General features: G+C 44.2%; 1 pseudogene; it reads right to left on the reverse strand.

The window, feature by feature from the left end:
- Positions 1-15,980: 15,980 nt before the first annotated feature.
- LOC139999739 (serine/threonine-protein kinase RIO2-like) overlaps positions 15,981-21,133 on the reverse strand; it is a 60,735-nt pseudogene continuing 55,582 nt past the window's right edge.

Raw genomic sequence — 21,133 nt, forward strand, 5'->3', positions numbered from 1 at the left:
ACAAGTGAACTCCCCAGGGGAGCCCTTACGCAGCCCCACATGCAACTGGACCCTCTGGGTTCGCACTTTCCGAGCAAACCTAAATATATCCTTAGCCGTCGTGGGTGAAGACTGAAAAACCGGGCCCCAGGAAACGCGTTGCGAACCCCTTTTCCCCATCCAAAAGTGCCCCCAAAGGAAGGCTATGCATATATCTGAACTCCCCAGGGGAGCCTTTACGCAGCCCCACATGCAACTGGACCCTCTGAGTTCACTCATTCCAAGCAACCCTAAATATATCTCTAGCCGTCATCAGAGACGACTGAAAAATCAGGCCACAGAAAAATCGTTGTGAGCCCCTTTCGCCCATCCAAAAGAGACCCCAAACGAAGGCTATGCGTATATCTGAACTCCCCAGGGGAGCCTTTACGCAGCCCCACATGCAACTGTACCCTTTGGGTTCACTGTTTCCGAGCAACCCTAAATATATCCCTAGCTAACTTCGAAGACGACTGAAAAATTGGGCCCCAGAAAACACGTTGCAAGCCCCTTTCGCCCATTCAAAAGTGCCCCCAAAGGAAGGCTTTGGGTACAAGTGATCTCCCCAGGGGAGCCTTTACGCAGCCCCACATGCAACGGGACCCTCCGGGTTCACTCTTTCTTAGCAAGCCTAAATATATCCCTTACATGCAACTAAGACTGAAAATCCGGACCCGAGGAAACGCAATCCGAGCCCCTTTCACCCATCCAAAAGTGCCCCCAAAGGAAGGCTTTGGGTACAAGTGAACTCCCCAGGGGAGCCTTCACGCAGCCCCACATGCAACTGGACCCTCCGGGTTCACTCTTTCACAGCAAGCCTAAATATACCCCTGGCGGGCGTCGGATAAGACTGAAAAACCGGGCCCCTGAAAAAGCGTTGCGAGCCCCTTTCGCCCATCCAAAAGTGCCCCCAAAGGAAGGCTTTGGGTAGAGTGAACTCCCCAGGGGAGCCTTTACGCAGCCCCACATGCAACTGGACCCTCCGGGGTCACTCATTCCAAGCAACCCGAAATATAACCCTAGCCGTCATCAGAGACGATTGAAAAACCGGGCCCCAGAAAAATCGTTGTGAGCCCCTTTCGCCCATCCAAAAGTGCCCCCAAAGGAAGGCTTTGGGTACAAGTGAACTCCCCAGGGGAGCCTTTACGCAGCCCCACATGCAACTGGACCCTCTGAGTTCACTCATCCCGAGCAACCCGAAACATATCCCTAGCCGGCATCAGAGATGACTGAAAAATCGGGCCCCAGAAAACGCGTTGCGAGGCCCTTGCACCCATCCAGAAGTGCCCACAAAGGAAGGCTTTGGGTACAAGTGATCTCCCCAGGGGAGCCTTTACGCAGCCCCACATGCAACGGGACCCTCCGGGTTCGCTCTTTCCGAGCAAACCTAAATATTTCCCTAGCCGTCATGGGTCAAGACTGAAAATCCGGGCCCCAGGAAACGCATTCCGAGCCCCTGTCGCCCATCCAAAATGCCCCCAAAGGAAGGCTTTGGGTACAAGTGAACTCCCCAGGGGAGCCTTTACGCAGCCCCACATGCAACGGGACCCTCCGCGTTCACTCTTTCACAGCAAGCCTAAATATATCCCTAGCTGGCGTGGGAGAAGACTGAAAAACCAAGCCCGAGAAAACGCGTTGTGAGCCCCTTTCGCCCATCCAAAAGTGCCCCCAAAGGAATCATAGAATCATAGAATATCCTGAGTTGGAAGGGACCCTTAAGGATCATCAAGTCCAACTCTTGACACCGCACAGGTCTACCCAAGTTCAGACCATGTGACTAAGTGCACAGTCCAATCTCTTCTTAAATTCAGTCCGGCTCGGTGCAGTGACCACTTCCCTGGGGAGCCTGTTCCAGTGTGCAACCACTCTCTCTGTGAAGAACCCCTTCCTGATGTCCAGCCTAAACTTCCCCTGCCTCAGCTTAACTCCGTTCCCGTGGGTCCTGTCGCTGGTGTTAATGGAGAAAAGGTCTCCTGCCTCGTACAAGTGAACTCCCCAGGGGAGCCTTTACGCAGCTCCACATGCAACTGGACCCTCCGGGTTCACTCTTTCACAACAAGCCTAAATATAGCCCTTACCGGCATGGGAGAAGACTGAAAATCTGGGCACCAGGAAAGGCATTCCTAGCCACTTTCACCCATCCAAAAATTCCCGCAAAGGAAGGCTTTGGGTACAAGTGAACTCCCCAGGGGAGCCTTTACGCAGACCCACATGCAACTGGACCCTCCGGGTTCACTCTTTCACAACAAGCCTAAATATAGCCCTTACCGGCATGGGAGGAGACTGAAAATCCGGTCCCTAGAAAAAGCGTTGCGAGCCCATTTCGCCCATCCAAAAGTGCCCCCAAAGGACGGCTTTGGGTACATTTGAACTCCCCAGGGGAGCCTTCACGCAGACCCATATGCAACTGGACCCTCCGGGTTCGCTCTTTCCGAGCAAACCTAAATACAGCCCTAGATGGATTAGGAGAAAACTGAAAAACCGGGCCCCAGGAAACGCGTTGCGAGCCCGTGTCGCCCATCCAAAAGTGCCCGCAAAGGAAGGCTTTGCGTACAAGTGAACTCCCCAGGGGAGCCTTTACGCAGCCCCACATGCAACTGGACCCTCTGGGTTCACTGTGTCCGAGGAAGCCTTCATATAGTCCTAGCTGGCATAGAACACGTCTGAAAAATTGGGCCCTAGGAAACGCGTTGCGAGCCCCTTCCGCCCATCCAAAATTGCCCCCAAAGGAAGGCTTTGGGTACAAGTGATCTCCCAAGGGGAGCCTTCACACAGCCCCACATGCAACTGGACCATGCAGGTTCACTCTTTCACAACAAGCCTAAATATATCCCTTACCGGCATGGGAGAAGACTGAAAATCTGGGCCCCAGGAAACGCATTCTGAGCCCCTGTCGCCCATTCAAAATGCCCCCAAAGGAAGGCTTTGGGTACAAGTGAACTCCCCAGGGGAGCCTTTACGCAGCCCCACATGCAACTGGACCCTCTGAGTTCACTCATTCCAAGCAACCCTAAATATATCTCTAGCCGTCATCAGAGACGACTGAAAAATCAGGCCACAGAAAAATCGTTGTGAGCCCCTTTCGCCCATCCAAAAGAGACCCCAAACGAAGGCTTTGTGTACAAGTGAACTCCCCAGGGGAGCCTTTACGCAGCCCCACATGCAACTGGACCCTCCGGGTTCGCTGTTTCCGAGCAAGAGTTAATATATCCCTTACCGGCATAGAAGACGACTGAAAAATTGGGCCCCAGGAAACGCATTTCGTGCCACTTTCGCCCATCTAAAATTGCCCGCAAAGGAAGGCTTTGGGTACAAGTGAACTCCCCAGGGGAGCCTTTACGCAGCCCCACATGCAACGGGACCCTCTGGGTTCGCACTTTCCGAGCAAACCTAAATATATCCTTAGCCGTCGTGGGTGAAGACTGAAAAACCGGAACCCAGGAAACGCGTTGCGAGCCCCTTTTCCCCATCCAAAAGTGCCCCCAAAGGAAGGCTATGCATATATCTGAACTCGCCAGGGGAGCCTTTACGCAGCCCCACATGCAACTGGACCCTTTGGGTTCACTGTTTCCGAGCAACCCTAAATATATCCCTAGATGGCATCGAAGAGGACTGAAAAATTGGGCCCCAGAAAACGCGTTGCAAGCCCCTTTCGCCCATTCAAAAGTGCCCCCAAAGGAAGGCTTTGGGTACAAGTGATCTCCCCAGGGGAGCCTTTACGCAGCTCCACATGCAACGGGACCCTCCGGGTTCACTCTTTCATAGCAAGCCTAAATAAATCCCTAACCTGCAACTAAGACTGAAAATCCGGACCCGAGGAAACGCATTCCGAGCCCCTTTCACCCATCCAAAAGTGCCCCCAAAGGAAGGCTTTGGGTACAAGTGAACTCCCCAGGGGAGCCTTCACGCAGCCCCACATGCAACTGGACCCTCCGGGTTCACTCTTTCATAGCAAGCCTAAATATATCCCTGGCGGGCGTGGGATAAGACTGAAAAACCGGGCCCCTGAAAAAGCGTTGCGAGCCCCTTTCGCCCATCCAAAAGTGCCCCCAAAGGAAGGCTTTGGGTACAAGTGAACTCCCCAGGGCAGCCTTTAGGCAGCCCCACATGGAACTGGACCCTCCGAGTTCACTCATCCCGAGCAACCCGAAATATATCCCTGGCCGGCATCAGAGACGACTGAAAAATCGGGCCCCAGAAAATGCGTTGCGAGGCCCTTACACCCATCCAAAAGTGCCCGCAAAGGAAGGCTTTGGGTACAAGTGAACTCCCCAGGGGAGACTTTATGCAGCCCCACATGCAACTGGACCCTCCGGGTTCACTCTTTCACAACAAGCCTAAATATAGCCCTTATCGGCATGGGAGAAGACTGAAAATCTGGGCACCAGGAAACGCATTCCTAGCCCCTTTCACCCATCCAAAAATTCCCGCAAAGGAAGGATTTGGGTACAAGTGAACTCCCCAGGGGAGCCTTTACGCAGCCCCACATGCAACGGGATCCTCCGGGTTCTCTCTTTCTGAGCAACCCTAAATATATCCCTAGCTGGCATCGAAGACGACTAAAATCTCGCCCCAGAAAACGCGTTGCGAGCCCCTTTCACCCACCCAAAAGTGCCCCCAAAGGAAGGCTTTGGGTACAAGTGACCTCCCCAGGGGGGCCTTTACGCAGCCCCACATGCAACTGGACCCTCCGGGTTCGTTGTTTCCGAGCAAGCCTTAATATAGCCCTAGCCAGCATAGAAGACGACTGAAAAATCGGGCCCCAGGAAACGCGTTGCGAGCCCCTTTCGCCCATCCAAAAGTGCCCCCAAAGGAAGGCTTTGGGTACAAGTGAACTCCCCAGGAGAGCCTTTACACAGCCCCACATGCAACTGGACCCTCTGGTTTCGTTGTTTCCGAGCAAGCCTTTATATAGCCCTAGCCGGCATAGAAGACGTCTGAAAAATTGGGCCCCAGGAAACGCGTTGCGAGCCCCTTTCGCCCATCCAAAAGTGCCCCCAAAGGAAGGCTTTGGGTACAAGTGAACTCCCCAGGAGAGCCTTTACGCAGCCCCACATGCAACTGGACCCTCCGGGTTCATTGTTTCCGAGCAAGCCTTAATGTATCCCTAGCCGGCATAGAAGACGTCTGAAAAATTGGGCCCCAGGAAACGCGTTGCGAGCCCCTTTCGCCCATCCAAAAGTGCCCGCAAAGGAAGGCTTTGGGTACAAGTGAACTCTCCAGGGGAGCCTTTAGCCAGTCCTACCTTACCAGTCAGGCGTTTTTGTTAAATGCTCCAGGGAATTCTATACATATTGTACAAGTGTGACTTTTGCTTCAATATGTACATTACAGACCCTTCACTTCAGAATGAGAACTACCAAGAATTCACGAGCTTCTTCCTCTAAGCCCAGAATGCACGTTGATGTGTTTGCGTTCTGCTCTGCAAAATGGCATGGCAACTTTACAACAGCTACAGACTTCTGCGTAGTAGCTTTTTACTTATTGTCAATCCCAGCTAAGATGCTTGCTTTTCCCACCCAGCTAAGATGCTTGCTTTTCCCATGAGTCTTGTTTTCCCCATTATTTTTCCACTTCAAGAAAGACATTTGGTTATCTCTTTTCCTTTATCCGCATGTGACACTGCTACCTGTGTTTTTCTCAGATCTATTTCATGGCTGATCTTTGTCTCCACTTCCTCTGTTATAAATCCCTACATCTGTTAGATTTGGACTCCTGTTTTCAAACACCTTGGTAACTTTTTGCTTTTTGAGATGCTTCTACTTTCTTAAAGAAGAAAGACCTGGATGTACAAGTCAAGTATCTCCAAAGAAAGGAAGCATGCAGAATTCATGAGAAAAGCCACAAAGCAAATTGCCAGCTGATTCACAGCATACCTGATCATTTTGTTTTCCAAGATATTAAAAACACCACGGCTGTGCTGGCCAAGAGGAAATGTGGCAATTCCCTTCGGGCTTGGAGTACTTACGACACTCAAGATACTAATGCTTATCTGGTATCTTTTCAATATTGAGTACCTTGTGTTCTTTTGCCCAAGGTGAAGACAGGCAGTTTTGGAACCAACAGACTACACCTGGGTAGCCAGATAGCATACCATATAGGCATCCTTCTTCACTTCTATGAAATTCTGAAGTGGTTCACCTGGGAAATACAACAGCAGCATAGTTGTTAGACAGCCAGTCATGTGAAAGGCTTTGTTCAATTGACTGCTGCTTGTAAGCAATAATTACATCATGACAGAAAGTGACAGAGTGACATAATTTTTTAGTGCATAACTCCGGTCTGTATGTGAATAGCTGGATTAGTATGAATGGGAAAGAACCACTTAAGTAAATCTACACAGGAAATAAAGATAGATAGAATCATTTTTGTCTGTTCTTCTAAAAGCTGTCTATTAATTATGAAGCCACAGCACTGCTTCAAATGCTGGAATTGACACTGTTCCTGTAAATTGACACTGTTCCTTTCATTTCATTAGACCAACTATACAGAGTTGTATAGAGAAGACTATTCTTGTGAAGAAGAGTTGTATAGCATAGCCTAAGTACCCTAAATCTAAGCAGGAAAAATCATACCTAGTAAAGAACATGTCTTTCTTTCATGAGGTAAGTGTAAGAGCATTCCCAAAATTCCGTCCTGACTTGGGGAACAACAAACCAAAACTGTGCAAAAGAAATCATGAGCCACTGGGATGAGTGCTCTGGCAAGCAGACCCAGATTCTTCAGATTCTTTGCAGCAAATCTACCCAGGCTATCATTTGCACTTCCTATCTACTTCAGTGCAACCAACTTTTGATTTATCCTCGGAGTATTTCTCAAGTTTTTCAGTCCTTCCCCAGACCTCTCCCCTTCACACGGTCCATGAAGCCCACCTTCAGCCAGAGAGGAGGCATGGCCACCCTGAAGAAAGAAAATGAATGGGGACAGTCCCTGCCACCTCATCCTAGTACTACGTACTGGGACCAGGTTGCCATAGGCATCTGTCCCTGGAGTGGAGCAGGGTGGAGCATTAATCAGAAAGGAATTTGTCTCTATTGCCGAGAGCAAGCCACATTCCTCATGGATATCACAAGTCTTCTTTTCATTCCCTGTGGAGCTCTTGAAGCCCTCTGCTCAGGGAACCTCACTGCTGGAGACCCCTGTATGTTCTACAGGGACTCCTGGTACCTCAAGTGACCTGAGGCGTGGATTTCACAGCTCAACTGGAAGCTTGAGCGATGCATAAGCCTTAGGTATTGCAACCTGTTCCTTCCTTAGATCTCTCCTTACCTACGTATGGACAAGATTGTCAGGTGTTGTTTTTGAACCTTCCAGTACCCACTAATCACTGAATTGAAAAAGCCAATCTGCAAGCAAGGACTAGATTTCCAACAAAAAACGGAGAGAAGCACTGGAAAAGCTGTTGTGAACAATAGCCCCCTCTTGTGTGTTAAAGGAGCAGCAGGTCTGTGTCTGCATAGGCCTGAGCTTTGGAGCTTTACGCAAACTTGGTAAACTTGTGAGGAAAGCAACCAGTGCAAGTGGCTTCCCCAAGGGGCGACTGGACAGAAGCGAACGCCTGACAGTGGCTGCCCAAGCTGACGGCTTAGCTCTGGTCTGGATATATCATAAGCTTTGTTGTGCAGGGTAGAAGTGAATTTCCGTCGTGAAAAACAGCCCGGTGCTGTATGATATCATGTTTATTTCATAAAGAAGCAAGGAGGGAGGAAAACTTGACTGTTTTCTAAGACTCTTGCACATCCTCAGCACATTGAGCACGTAGGTCCTAGCACTGCACTAGTAAGGGAAGACCTCAATCAGGAGCAGATTATTCTTGATTAATTTAAACTGGGTGAGCGGGAATCACACCAGACAAAGACGTCCTTTTCACCAACATAGTTTATTTTGCCTGTCACGGCTCTACACGAAGACAGTAAAAAGGTAACAAATAAGGCAATATTCCCTCCTTCCCCTTCCCTCTCCTCCCCTCCACTTCCTTCCCCGACTCTCTCCTCCCCTATACTCCCATACATTCCCCCCACACACACTCCCCTACACTCTCCTCACCTACACTCCCCTACACACACCTCCCCTACACACTGCTCCCCTACACTCCTCTACACTCTGCTCCCCTACCCTCTTCTTCACCCAGTTCCCCTACACTCCCCTACACTCTGCTCCCCTACCCTCTTCTTCACTCAGTTCCCCTACACTCCCCTACACTCTGCTCCCCTACCCTCTTCTTCACTCAGTTCCCCTACACTCTCCTACACTCTGCTCCCCTACCCTCCCCTACATTCTGCTCCCCTACCCTCTTCTTCACTCAGTTCCCCTACACTCCCCTACACACACCTCCCCTACCTTCCCCTTCACTCTGTTCCCCTACACTCCCCTTCCCTACACTCCCCTCCACTCTCCTCTCCTACACTCCCCTATACTCTCCTCCCCTACGCTCCCCTACACTCTCCTCACCAAACAATCCCCTCCCCTACACTACCCTACACTACCATACACTACCCTACACTCCACTACACTCTGCTCCCCTGCCCTCCCCTGCCCTCCCGTGCCCTCCCCTGCCCTCCCCAGAACTCCCCTGCCCTCCCCTGCCCTTCCCTCCCCTCCCATTCTCGTTTTTACCCTTCCCTCCCCTCCCTCCCGTTCTCTTCATTCCCTCCCCTTCCCTCCCGTCTTCTCCTTTCTTCTTCTCCTCTCTTCTCCTTTCTTTCACAAATTGCAATGGAGAACAGGGAGAAGCATCACTTCCAGTCACTTCCGTCGTTCTCGTAGCTTGTGTCACTGCCTGATTCGTGGCAATCCATCAGCAGTATCCAGAAGCGTTCCAGCTGCTGTGCTACTAGGTGAGCAGCAGTCTCCAAGGGGCAATCACGGACTTCTTGCTGTGGCTCGGACACGGCACTTTCAAGTCCACCCTGGCTTGGCCATGTCCTCTTGCTACGTCCCCACCTACATTACAGTTCTGCTTAGAAGCCGAAGCACGGTGCTGAAGTAGTTCCACTCCTTCCATTTGCAATGATTGAGTTTGTCTAGCCAAGTGGTTTCTGTCCATAGAACACAAGAAAGAGGTTTTGCTTAGAAACAACGCAAGGAGGACTTCTTTTCCACATGGGCAAGGAATAGTCACGCTTTTCTAATGGAGACTCTAGTGGAAGAGAGAATGACAGATCATTCCGAGAGCTTTGAAATATCCCTTGGGGATGCTTAGTGCAGAGGACCAGAGGAAAGCTGTCCAAAGGACACCAGAGAATCACTCTGAATTACTTCCTCACAGACACATGTCCTTACTATGTCTGATATGGCTTCATGTCTGATATGGCTTCAGCTGGTTTCAGGGTTCTTGTTCACCTAAAACCTAAATTCGGAGTTGTAAATGAAGATGGAAAGATTGACAAATGTATAAATCACTGATGGGGAAAAAAAAAAAAAGAAAAAAAAGTGCTTTGAGAACTTTGGCCATTAGCCCTGGAAAGCATCAAAGTACTGTCCTCTGAAGCAAATGCCTTCTTCTCTTGATACCTAAAGAGGTAAATCAATCCAATGTTGTAACATTAGAAAAGCAAACACTAAACACAAGCAAAGGAGAAGAACACAAGTAAGCAATTGCAATGCTTATGGGGCTATTGCAGGGTTAGGCAAAGAACTATTGTACCATGAAATCTTGGGATAGAAGAAATATTATGTGCATTTTTTACTGTTTCATTTGTTGAGCTAATTTAGAAGTGGATATAAAATTGTTTTCTTTTTTTTTTTTTTTCCTCTTGAGTTCACTCCTTTTTATAGGATTTCATAATAGAATAGATATATACAAAAAAAAAAAAAAAAAAAAAAAAAAAGATTCCAAGCAGGTAATCATATTCACAATTATTTTTTCAATCCAGAAACAATAGCAAGGATGAGCTGAAAAGTATTTCTATGCCATTAGAGTGTCAAGGTGTGTCCCATACGTTAGTAACAGTCAGAGGATTCATTTTGGAGAACAAAAGATATCTTGAAAGAAGTAAAGACAGAAGTAAATATGTATGCATGTACATCTCTCTCTCTCTACAGAAACCTAAGAAACTCGTATGCAGGTTAGCTTCTTGTGCTCTCTTCTCAAAGTTCTAGTGAATACAGCATCAGTGTGTGTTCCAAACATTACCCTCAGTCCAGCACGGATACACACGAGAGGTCAGTCTGCAGGTTGCGCAGGCCAAGAAACTGCTCTGGCTTGATGGGAAGAGCCAAGGCAGAAGTTGCTGTCAGAGAAAAGATGCTGTCAAAGCGTGTCACGTCCATGCTAGAGCCTCTCTCCCACCATCTAGCTCTACTGCATCTAGATGCATCTATACTAGAGCGTCGCTACTTAGCCAGTCTGGGGGATCTTAGGAGCCTTCTGAAGACCCAGAGGAGGGGCTCTTTGTCCTTTCTGTTTTAACAGCCAGTGAAAACTCTTAGCGTTTGACACAGAGTGGCTGAAAAACACAAAGTGGACTTGCAATCTTCACAGCTTCGAAGCAAGTGGAGATTGTGGAGGTTGTGGAGTAACCAAGGAAACTGTTGATCTAGAAGCAGCCTACAGATTGTGTTTAGCCAGGGTCTTGTATTGCCCTTCTGGCTGATCTGCCAGCAATTCAAGAAAGTCTCCCTGGCAAGCCAGCCCTGGAGTCACCCAAAACTTGGTGAAACCCATGAGATTAGAAAGGAGACAGTTGCACTCCATAAACTGCAGGTTTCTGTGCTTTTTGATTGCTTGCTTGCTTGCTTGTTTTCCAGGCTGAATTGGATTAGCTGGACAAGTTGGCAGCTGCCTACAGACAAATACCTTATCAGGAGTCTAAACTACGGGATTGCTCTAACTGAGAACAATGAATTGGACTTGACGTTCTTAGGAAGTCTTTCCAGCTACGCTTTCTACCACTACAGAAATGCACCTGATTCTTTCACAAAGCTTACGGGTGCTGACTGCAAATAGTCCTCATCATTCTCCATTGCCTTCCTCATCTCCATTCTCTTTTGGTGAAGCTTTTCCGAGCAGAGATGAAGAGCAGCTCTAATACGCAGTCTGGGATTCTGCAAAGGAAAAGAAGAATCCTCCTGAAAACTCTTTGCAACCTCACCCACCATCCCCAAAGCAAAGAAGAGCAAAAGAACACCGCTTGATCACAGCAAGCATCAACTCGAGCATAGGTCTCCTGCAAGTGTAGCGGGGTTCAACAGCTGCCGAACAAGCTTAAGGAGCACACCCAGAATCAAGTCCATCAAACCGTGTCTTCAAACAGGTGCTTGAAAGAGTTAGGTTTTCTTAGGCGTGAGGAATGAAAAAGAAAGCAAGAACTGACAACTTACCAGCACACAGTTTCCCTCGAGCTTGCTTGGCTTCATTCCGCACCTGAGGCTGGGCTCCCAAGCAGGATTGAGCAGCATTGTGCAGAAATGCCAAAGCCTCCCCAGCTGTGCTGGATCTTCAGCCCGAAGGGCTTTGGCTCTGTTGCCTCCTCAGCAACATGGGCAATTGCCCAGGCAAGCCGGTGTCCAGCAGCTTGACTCAGGAAGCACAGCCCCCCCTTGCCACCGCTTGCCGCTCACACCAGGAGCCCCCGCGGTGGTGGCAGCCGTTGCGCGGCGCTTGGTGCAGTGCGGTGCGTTGCGGGCAGAGGGCTGCGGGCTCCTTCTCCTCGGGGGCGGCTCTGCCATGGGGCGTCCGCCACGGGGCTGCTGAGGCGGCGGGGGGCTCCATGGGGGAGTGGAGGGCGACGTGCGCTGGGGCTGGGATGGGCCTGGGGCTGGGGCACCGCGCCGCCGCCACCATGCCAAGCAGCACTCCTGGCATCTGTGCTGCAGAGCCAGCCAGTGTGATGCCTTGGCGTTTGTGACTTCACAGAATCACAGAATGTCTACGTTGGAAGAGACCTCAAGACCATCGAGTGCCAAACAAAGGCAACTCTGCATTTCCTTCTTAAACACCCGGTTTCTTCAGAAAAACAAAACAAAACAAAACAAAACAAAAACAAAACAAAAAACACAGAACTTCATCCCTCACACGGGATTCCCGAAGTGAGCCTGCAGGGGCTGCCAAAGGCAGCAGCTCCTCAAGCACTGCTCCCACATGGCTCCCTACCACGGGCTCCATCCATCCCCCAGGAGCAAACTTGGTCAAACTAAGCCCCTTTGGAGATATTGGATGGCAGGCCTTACCAAATGCCGGACAAAGGAGAAGATCTAACCCATTTCGGAAACCAATATTTGCAACAACATCTTACAGTTTGGTGCAAGCAACTAGAACAAATCAATGTTTTAGGCACTAGACCTTTTATTTGCCTCCCAAGGGGAAGGATGCACTTTAATCAATATTAGTTGCTGTATGTGTGTAAATGAGGCAGGAGGAATTGAGACTGAGCACGAAAACATTTGGGGAAAGACTACGGTAATAAGGTGATTAGTCTAAGGTGATTACATAAGGTAATTCAAGATGACACCTCCTGGGGTTTTCGAGAATTATGCAACAAAATCACCTTTTTGGTTACCCAACTTTTCTTGGCTTAAGCAATCGTTTAGAGGAATCCTGATCTTCTTTTTAAGAGTAGTAGTCTTGACTTGTGTAGTGGTACAATGTGCATTTTGGTGCTGTATGAAGGACTAGATTATGATACCTGGAAGTGTAACTGAAGCAAGCACCAAGTCAAAACTGGTAAGAATTTAATGAAAACTTTTAATCAAGAAGGATTGTAATAAGCCAAAGAATTTGCTTAGGCTCAAGAAAAGGGGGGACTTGAGACAGGGAACAAGATAAAGACTGGTTATTCCTAGGTCTGAGCTAGCACCATTGTATGTTAAGGACCCGAAAGACGAGGAAGTAAAAGACTGTGTCTTTTACTTTCCGCTGGCTCTTTGCTTGTAATACAAGCTTCACCATTCTAACTTGCAATTTAGGCAATCTTAAAACAACTGAACCATGACAGTAAAATATGAAATTCTTCGTATTTTCAAAAGTAGTCTGCAATTTCAGTAGCAGAACACACAAAACATAGTCTTTGAATGTGACTTTAATGTACACAGGGATTTTTGTTATTTTTAAAGCTCATCACTTTTTTATTACATTGTATTATGCCCCAAAATATATTCAGAGGAAAGATAACTAAAGGTAATTATACAAAAATACTGAGCGCTTCTTACAAACGTTACAAACATATGGATTTGAAAAAGTTAGAAATTCACAGGGACATTCACCCTTCTACATTTCGCTACAGTTTGGCTGCGATGGATGTTTCCTCACAGCAAAACATGTCCTGGACTACATGTTTCTTTGTGTATTAGACACAGAATAATCTTCCCCATGCTCATTTACAGTCCAACCTGTGCAATATTCATGTTCACACCGTCACAGCATACTTTCGACTAATGAACCTCTAGGCTTATTATCCTGCCTGGAGAGCTAAACCTCAATTCACTCTGGTAGCAACAGATGCATATGTGACCAGCATCTACGTGTTACAAAGACATGGCACTACCTCAAGTGTGACGAAATAGAACCATCAGTTAAGAGGAAGAATGAGTCACGCTGAGCCTTAAGACGAAACACGGGGCCAAGAAGGCTGCACTGTGCGTGTGGTGGTGGCAGTGTGAGGTGTAAGACAACCAAGATAATGACAATGATTAAACCATTTTTGCTTCTACACTAGAACTACTTCATTTTAAGTTTGAGTTGTGGTTAGTAGGACCTGGAACAATCAAAAAAACTTTTCATAGTTGTTTGTTGGTCCTTTTTTTTTTTTTTTTTTTTTTTTTTTTTTTTTTTGGTCAAAGCATAGATCACATTAGGAAGCTTATCTTCTTACTACAAATATCTAGGTCTTTTAACCTTAATAAAGAATGATTTTAGTTAACTGGAAGTATGGACCTCCTCATTGACAATCTTCCAAGAAATAACTTCTATGAAATCAAGTGCTGGCAGCAAAATCAAGTTGATTGTTTAAAATACTGGCATCTAAAAGCATAGCATATTACACATTTGTTAATTATAATGCCATTCAGAGTCTTTCAGATCATAAAATACCGTTTTCTCAACCACAACAGTGTGAGACTGTAGCTTCTGAAATTATGCTCGAATCCACAGAAAACCAAACACGAATTTAGAACAGTGTTATACCACTGCCTCTATTACAAACTGATGTTGTCTCTCCTTTGCAAGTGTGGGGAGATGTAGTACCTTCCTGGATAAGAGTTAGTTCAGTAAAAATATGAGTTTTATGTCTATCTGATATAATTCTGTCTGTTTGCTACCCCTCAAATGATCTACTGACAAACACAAAAGCATTTTAAGATCATGTACTTACATTTAGTAGGTGCCATTAGTTGATGGGGTGACTCTCCAAAAAAGCCCTTCAATTTCTTCTTCAGCTCTCTGCTGGTTTTCTCTAGAATAAAAGAAGTCTTTTTCCAGTTGCTGGACTTTTACTTCATACTCTTTCAAGGTTTCTGCAATACCTTCACCATCTTGTTCTAGGGCAAGTAAAACTAGTATGAGAATCAAATCTTCACTTCACTTCTCTGTGCCAAAATCAAGATGCCCAGCTAGAGAATGTCCTGTATTTTGCTGACACTCTGCTTTCAGGGTGTACATTTAAACTAGTATGACAGAGGAGCAAAAAGCCCATGCCAACCCCAATTCTCCATTTTAATAGGAGCATTTAGAGGATAAAGATCAAGGGGATTACTATCTTTCACCTTTCCAATGTCAACAAATTGAATATAAAAATGTGACAATTCTGACCGTTTTTTAAAAATGGTCAGCTTTTTTCTTTTATACAAGCACCTTGTGTCTGTTCATCAGCATCCTACATGACATCAGAATTAGTAACAGCCAAAATGCTATCTTTCTACCTCATATCTTCTTTTTTCTTTCATATGAAACACAGTATTTCTCAACAGTGACTAAAGATAATATCTGCTGTACAATTCCCCTTGGAAAACAAACAAGCACCCTTGAAATGATGCAGTATCAACTGTAGTTTTTTCTCATGTTCTCTGTGTTGTAGCGTCAGCTGCCTGTCACACTGCAACTTGATGTGCTCAAGTGCAGATTCCAATTCACGTATTATATTTTCCTGGTCTATGACCTTCATCTCCTGTTCTTCAGTCTGCAGTTGTAATTTACGTTCAGACTCTCGCAGGCCAACAATCTAAGACAATCTAATACACTTCTATCAAACCATTTCAACAAATGCTTTTACAGTTCTGCTTAATAGATGAATGGATACAAAAGCAATTGTCTGTATAAGCTGTAAGCTTATACTGGAAACAGATTTGCCTGCTGACACGAGTTCACACTTCAGAATTGAGCTCTGTAGATTTTGATCACGTGGACTAGTGGATTTTTTAATGCCCTGTGCAGAACTTAAACTGATACAAGAGTTTTTTTCCTGTTTCTGGAAAACTGCCAATTTGTGTACCACAGACAACTTGTTCACAAAATCACCCAAGGTTCACCCATGGGCAAAGAGAGACACCAAGTCCTAATGCATTTCTTTTTTATGTTTCCAGGTGTCATTACGATTCTTCAGTATATGGTGGTAAGCGCTTGTTTGCAGAAAGATTTTATAATGGATTTGGAAAAAAGAAATACTATCCTGAGGTTAATAAAGACTGCAGGTGGGAAGAATTTCAATACGACACCACTGTTTAAATATGTTGCTACTTGAGAAGTTAGCAGCATAAAGCAGTGGAAAGGAGCAAGGAAATTTCCAGAGTTGCAACACCTTTTAAGCTAATGACACCAAAACAAGATACAAACAAGTAATAGAAAAGCATCTTTTTTTATGTTGATGTCAAGATGCAAAATATCCAAATTAACAACAGATGTGAGTAACCTAAGCAGGCTTTCAAGGAAAGTGGATTAAATTGACTTTACTTCTTGACACTATTTCATTTAACTATTTAGTGCAATAACAGGTAATAGGATAAAATATTGATCATTAGCCAAAGCAAACCTTGTTAAAGTATTTGAAGAGGATAGCTCTGAGCTCATCAGCAGACAAGGAAACTAGTTTTCCTATTGCATTATCCTCACTCTGTGAAAGGATCTGTGAAGAGGATCTAAGCAAGTACTGGCGACTCTGAATACTTTCATTCTTGTAATTAATAGCAGCCTCCAGGGCTTCAATTCCTTCTTCCAGCTGCAAAAGGACATGTTCTTCCTACACAGAAACACAGGAGTGAGATTGTAAAAAAAGTACAAAACAAACCTTTGTGTGCATAAGACATTAACTTCATTCTCAAAGGTGAATCTAAATTGAAGAGCAAGACTAACTAGTAGTAGTACAGAGAATGGAATGGGAAAAATAAGAGGAAGAGTACAAATCTAGAACCTGTTTGGAGCAAGCAGGAAATGTCTTGATATCCCTTCCACAGACCAGAGTTCAAACAAATGGTTCATCACCACAAAAGCCTACATTCTATTCTTCCTCCATTTTCCCCTCCCCACAATTTGATGACTTCTATTACTTTTTCAGTTGAACTAGTTTTCTAATTAGCGATTAATGAACCAATCAGATCTGTAAGCAGTTTGGTGACCATTATCTGTGCAGGAAGGTGGCAGAAATTCATGCCCTGAAGTATTGCAGAAGATTCTGTGGAGTGAAGCAAATAGGATTCTTTCTGGCATGCTATCAGCTCAGTAATAGGCCCCAACTGCTGCTTCTCAAGACCTAAAACAAATCTGTGTATTTTACATCAATTTATTCAATCTTCAACTTAATTATACTGATCAATTCAAGTGTGTAACATCCACAATATGGCTTATTTTCATTGTAACTATATGGAGGCCTTCAGGTGAGGTTTGGTCTTTCACAAAAGCCTATGAAAAAAAAAATCAAGGGACATCACTATTAGAGTACTTCACCTTGTTCTATGTCCTGATAGGAAAATAGCTGCCTAAGATAAATTGATGGACATCCTGTTTCATTATTTCTAATTATAGAATTGTTAGGCCAGCGACATTTGTCCGGACTCTAGCTAAAGTAAGTAAGTTCCTCTGAAAGTATATGTTGTTCACTGTTATGGAAGTAGTGCCATTATAGCAGTATTTTCATGTCGGCTGTTAACAAAAACACCCAACCTCAGTTCCTTGATTCTCTACTGTCTAATACTGGGAGACATTTTAGGTCATGATTGGAATACTTTATTATACAACATTGCCTAAAACTTTGATGTATCTCAGAGATAGTTACTTACTTCAGCTGACAACACTTTTCAGTTACCCTCTTTCAGTTTCTCATCCACACTATTTCTTCTTCTGAGTAGCTGATCCCTTTCCTTCTGAAGAACCTGAATTTTTTCCAGAATGTCTGTCTTATCTTCAGTAGTGCTGTCCTGAAGCTGCATACCTTTATCACACAATTCCTGGTCCAGCATACTTAAGCGAGTAGACAATTTCATACTATCTTTGTTTAAAGCCTTTAAAAAAAGAAAAAAAAGAGAGAGAGAGAGAGAAAGAAATAAGAGGAAGAATGAAAGAAACCGTAAATATAAAACTCCTTCCCCATAAACATGTACATGAGACTGTCGCATCCTAAAGTGGAAGACCTGTCTACTTCTTGTAAAGGGACGCCATTTAGGCTAAGTAGACAGCTACCATAAAATTTACTATTTAATCAAAAGATGAAAGAAAACAAAGAAAAGCAATGTGCAGTTTTCTACATATCTTACATGAGTTAGTCATTACGGTGACAATGACATTTCAATTTCTGTTTCTCAGTAGCCAAAGTAAATAATACAGAATGTTTCTCTGCCATGTTCTCTACTTTGCAGGCATTGAGCAATTTTTTAGATATTGTTATTTAATGTGCTGCAATAACAGAACTTTGGAAGTCAGATTTTGTTTTGTTGTTAGAATTTCGGGGATATCATGTAAATAAAGGTTATTACATTCTATTATTCATGTTTAAAATGTTCATTTGATCAAGCCACACAATAATGTAATGGCAGCGCTAGAGATACAAGTCGCATGGCTTAAACCTCTTCTGTTATCCGGCTGCCCTCCTCCCATAGTCTTTTCAGGCAGCTCTACAATTGTGTTAAATTTCTTTCTTTCTTTCTTTCTTTTTTTTCTTAAATCACCTGGCTAGATCTCAGTTTCTTGATTTCTAGGAGGCTCTTCTCTTGCAATAATGCTTCTTTTTTAGCTACAATGGCTTCTCTTTTCTTTAAATCTTCTTCTAGTTCCGCTAACTGTTGGTGCTGTTGAAGAATTCTTTCCATTTCTTCATCCAGCCATTTCTTTTGCTCTTCTAACTTCTACAATTTAAACAGAGATCCAGAGAGCATTAACGAGGACTATTTGGGTCAGAATTTTATGACTATGTTTTTCCTCTTTTAGAGTAACTGATAAAACGTGAGAAATCAACATTTCAATTCTTAACATTAAGTGTTCAACAGAATCCTGATTCAGGATAATACAGAAATAGGACTGACTTAAGGAGAGGCTCAGCAATGTTATATTACTACATCTTATGCAAACAATTTTATCAGATGCTTTTAAGGAAATGTATTATTTTCCTAAAAACAGTTATAGAAATAGATGTCATATATAGAATGACAACAACTAAGTTTGAAAGGTACCACAAGAAATCAGCTAGCCCATCCTCATTGCATGATTCTTGCCCAAGACCAAGATTTGTGGAAAAACACATCGTGATGAGAAACTGTGATGCTGAAAGAAAGAAAAAATGGGAGTTCTGATCCTGCTAGCAGAGTCTATTATAAGTCTCTTCTGAAGCAATGGTTTATCAGTGGGCATATTGCTGGTATGGCTAAGAAGTTGCTTTTATTTCGTTTTTTAAATTGATTTTCACCTCTAAAGACTTTGGTTAACTCATGAAACTCTCATGTTCCAATGTCTAGTTCTGAAATCATGCAGGTAGCACTGTTGCACAGGAAACCTACTATTCTAACACTGTCATGAACAACCAAAACCATAGCCGTCTGTCATATTTGTCAGATGGGAAAAGAAATAAACAAACAAACCGTGCAACATTTATAACAGAGCTCATCAGAATCACCTTCAAGCCTACCAGACAACCAAACTCGTTGAATTTCCAGCTATCTGAATTACTACCTTTGACAAGTCATAGAAAAAACAAAGACATTACAGCCCTCTCCTTTCGTTCATTCAAAACCAGTTAAAGAGCTTCTTGACTTGTCTCAGTTTTTGCTACAAAAAAAAAAAAAAAAAAAAAAAAAAAACAATTTAAAAAAAAAACAGGGGAGGGAGGACGGAATACTCTTCTTCCAAACGCTTTACAAAGATGACACGGGGTGAATAAAGACACCTTTCTTTTCAGTGTCCACACAGATTTGGAATAGATTAGCTACCTCTGATTTCTGTAAAGTCCACACCGAGTTATTTTTCTTCTTTTTAAATGCAGCAATCTCTCTGTCTTTAAGAATCTTCTGTTGCTGTTCCATCTTAAGCTGAAGTTCCTCTAAACAAAAACAAACAAAACTTTCTTTCTGCCTCAGTCAGTGTGTTTTTCAAACACATTTAATGACAGAATCTACACAATCATGAAATCAGAAATATTGAACTAATTTACATGCAAAATTGCAACTCAGGGCTAGACATCACATAATAACATTCAAAAAAATAGCTGAAGAGAAAGGAAGAATGAAGATTTCTGTGAAAATACTTATACACAATTTCTTCAGTGTCAAGTAAGCAATTACTTAAAAGGACAAAATCTGGTAGTATAGTACATTGCCTTTGGGAAAACAAAGGTCAAACTGGTTGATCTTATTCTTTGTCATAAGGAAACAGAAAGAATCCTACTTTAATTTGTAGCTGGTCCCGCTGAAGCTCTGCTTCTAGTTGCTTCTTTTTTTTCACTCTCCTCACGCAGTCTTTTCTCTAGCAGGGTCTGCTGATGCTTCATCTGAGCCACGTTCTGTTCAAGTTCTATTGCTCGTTTTTCACTTTGGTTAGATAGAGAAGCCAGATTCTTAGTGTCTTGCTTCTTCTTCTGTAAGGCCTGAATGTTCATGGAAAATTTCAGCTTAACAACAGGAAAACTTAAAACTAAAACCCGACTCAGGTTAATTCTCTATTTCACTGAGTTAGGACAGTGAGCAAGACTTGCTACATTTTGCCACAACAATCACACATTATCTCTAAGGTCTCTGAGCCTTCGTAAAATCATCAAAGACAGAACTATCTAACTACTTAGTTGTTAAATAGTAGTGGGTATAACTGTGTGAAGGTTCTCATTGGCTACTTCAATCCAACTAGCTTCAATTGTGTGAAGCTGGTGAGAGTTTCACAAGCAGAGTGTACGGATGATAGTGTCTCAGGTGATGCTGAGACAGGAATTTGCAAATCCTAATGGTCATATTGGAAATACCTGCACTTTCAGCTTAGCTGCATCCATCTTCTTTCAGAACTCTCTTTGCAGCTTGGCTTTCTCAGGAAGCTCTCTCAGCTCCTTATTCTCCAGCTCCTGAAGCTGTTTTTGAGTTTCGGCCAGTTCCATTTTGGCCTGCTCGGATTCTTGCTCCGGTTTAGTTATCTTCAAAGAATATTGCCTGCTTACACACTCTGCATCCTTACCTTAAAGACATCATATCCAAATAGTTTTAAAACAGCAAGCTAATAATTTGCAATGTATCACTTAAACCTGTAATTGAATCGTTACTTACTTCATCCTGATTAAACCAAAAATTTCTGAGACATTTTCCAAACCTAAACAAACAGCTCCCTTATAACACTGAAATATAGATGAACAAAGGAATTTTAAATCTGAACTCTTCATAAACCATCTGATGTCACCAAAGAAAGTAACACCTGAGTGCCACATCAAGTGAAAATTTTCTGCCTACTGCAGTCCTTGACAAAATAGCTTGCCTGTATTATTATGTTTTTTGTTGTTTGTTTGTATGTTTGTTTGTTTGTTCCCCAGAAGAATATGCTACATATTTCTCAGCTTTCAACTTGGTAATCAGCAAAAAACTCTCGATTGTGTTTCTACTGATTTGCCCTGTTCGGGCAATCTGATTTGCTCTGTTTGGGATTCCGTAAGTACTGTTACTGGGGGCGCACAATGTTTCTCAATGCCAAAAGACTGCCTCAGGAGAATATGTACACACTAGAAGA

Source organism: Anas platyrhynchos, chromosome 29 (genome assembly GCF_047663525.1).
Source record: "Anas platyrhynchos isolate ZD024472 breed Pekin duck chromosome 29, IASCAAS_PekinDuck_T2T, whole genome shotgun sequence".
Lineage (NCBI taxonomy): Eukaryota > Metazoa > Chordata > Aves > Anseriformes > Anatidae > Anas > Anas platyrhynchos.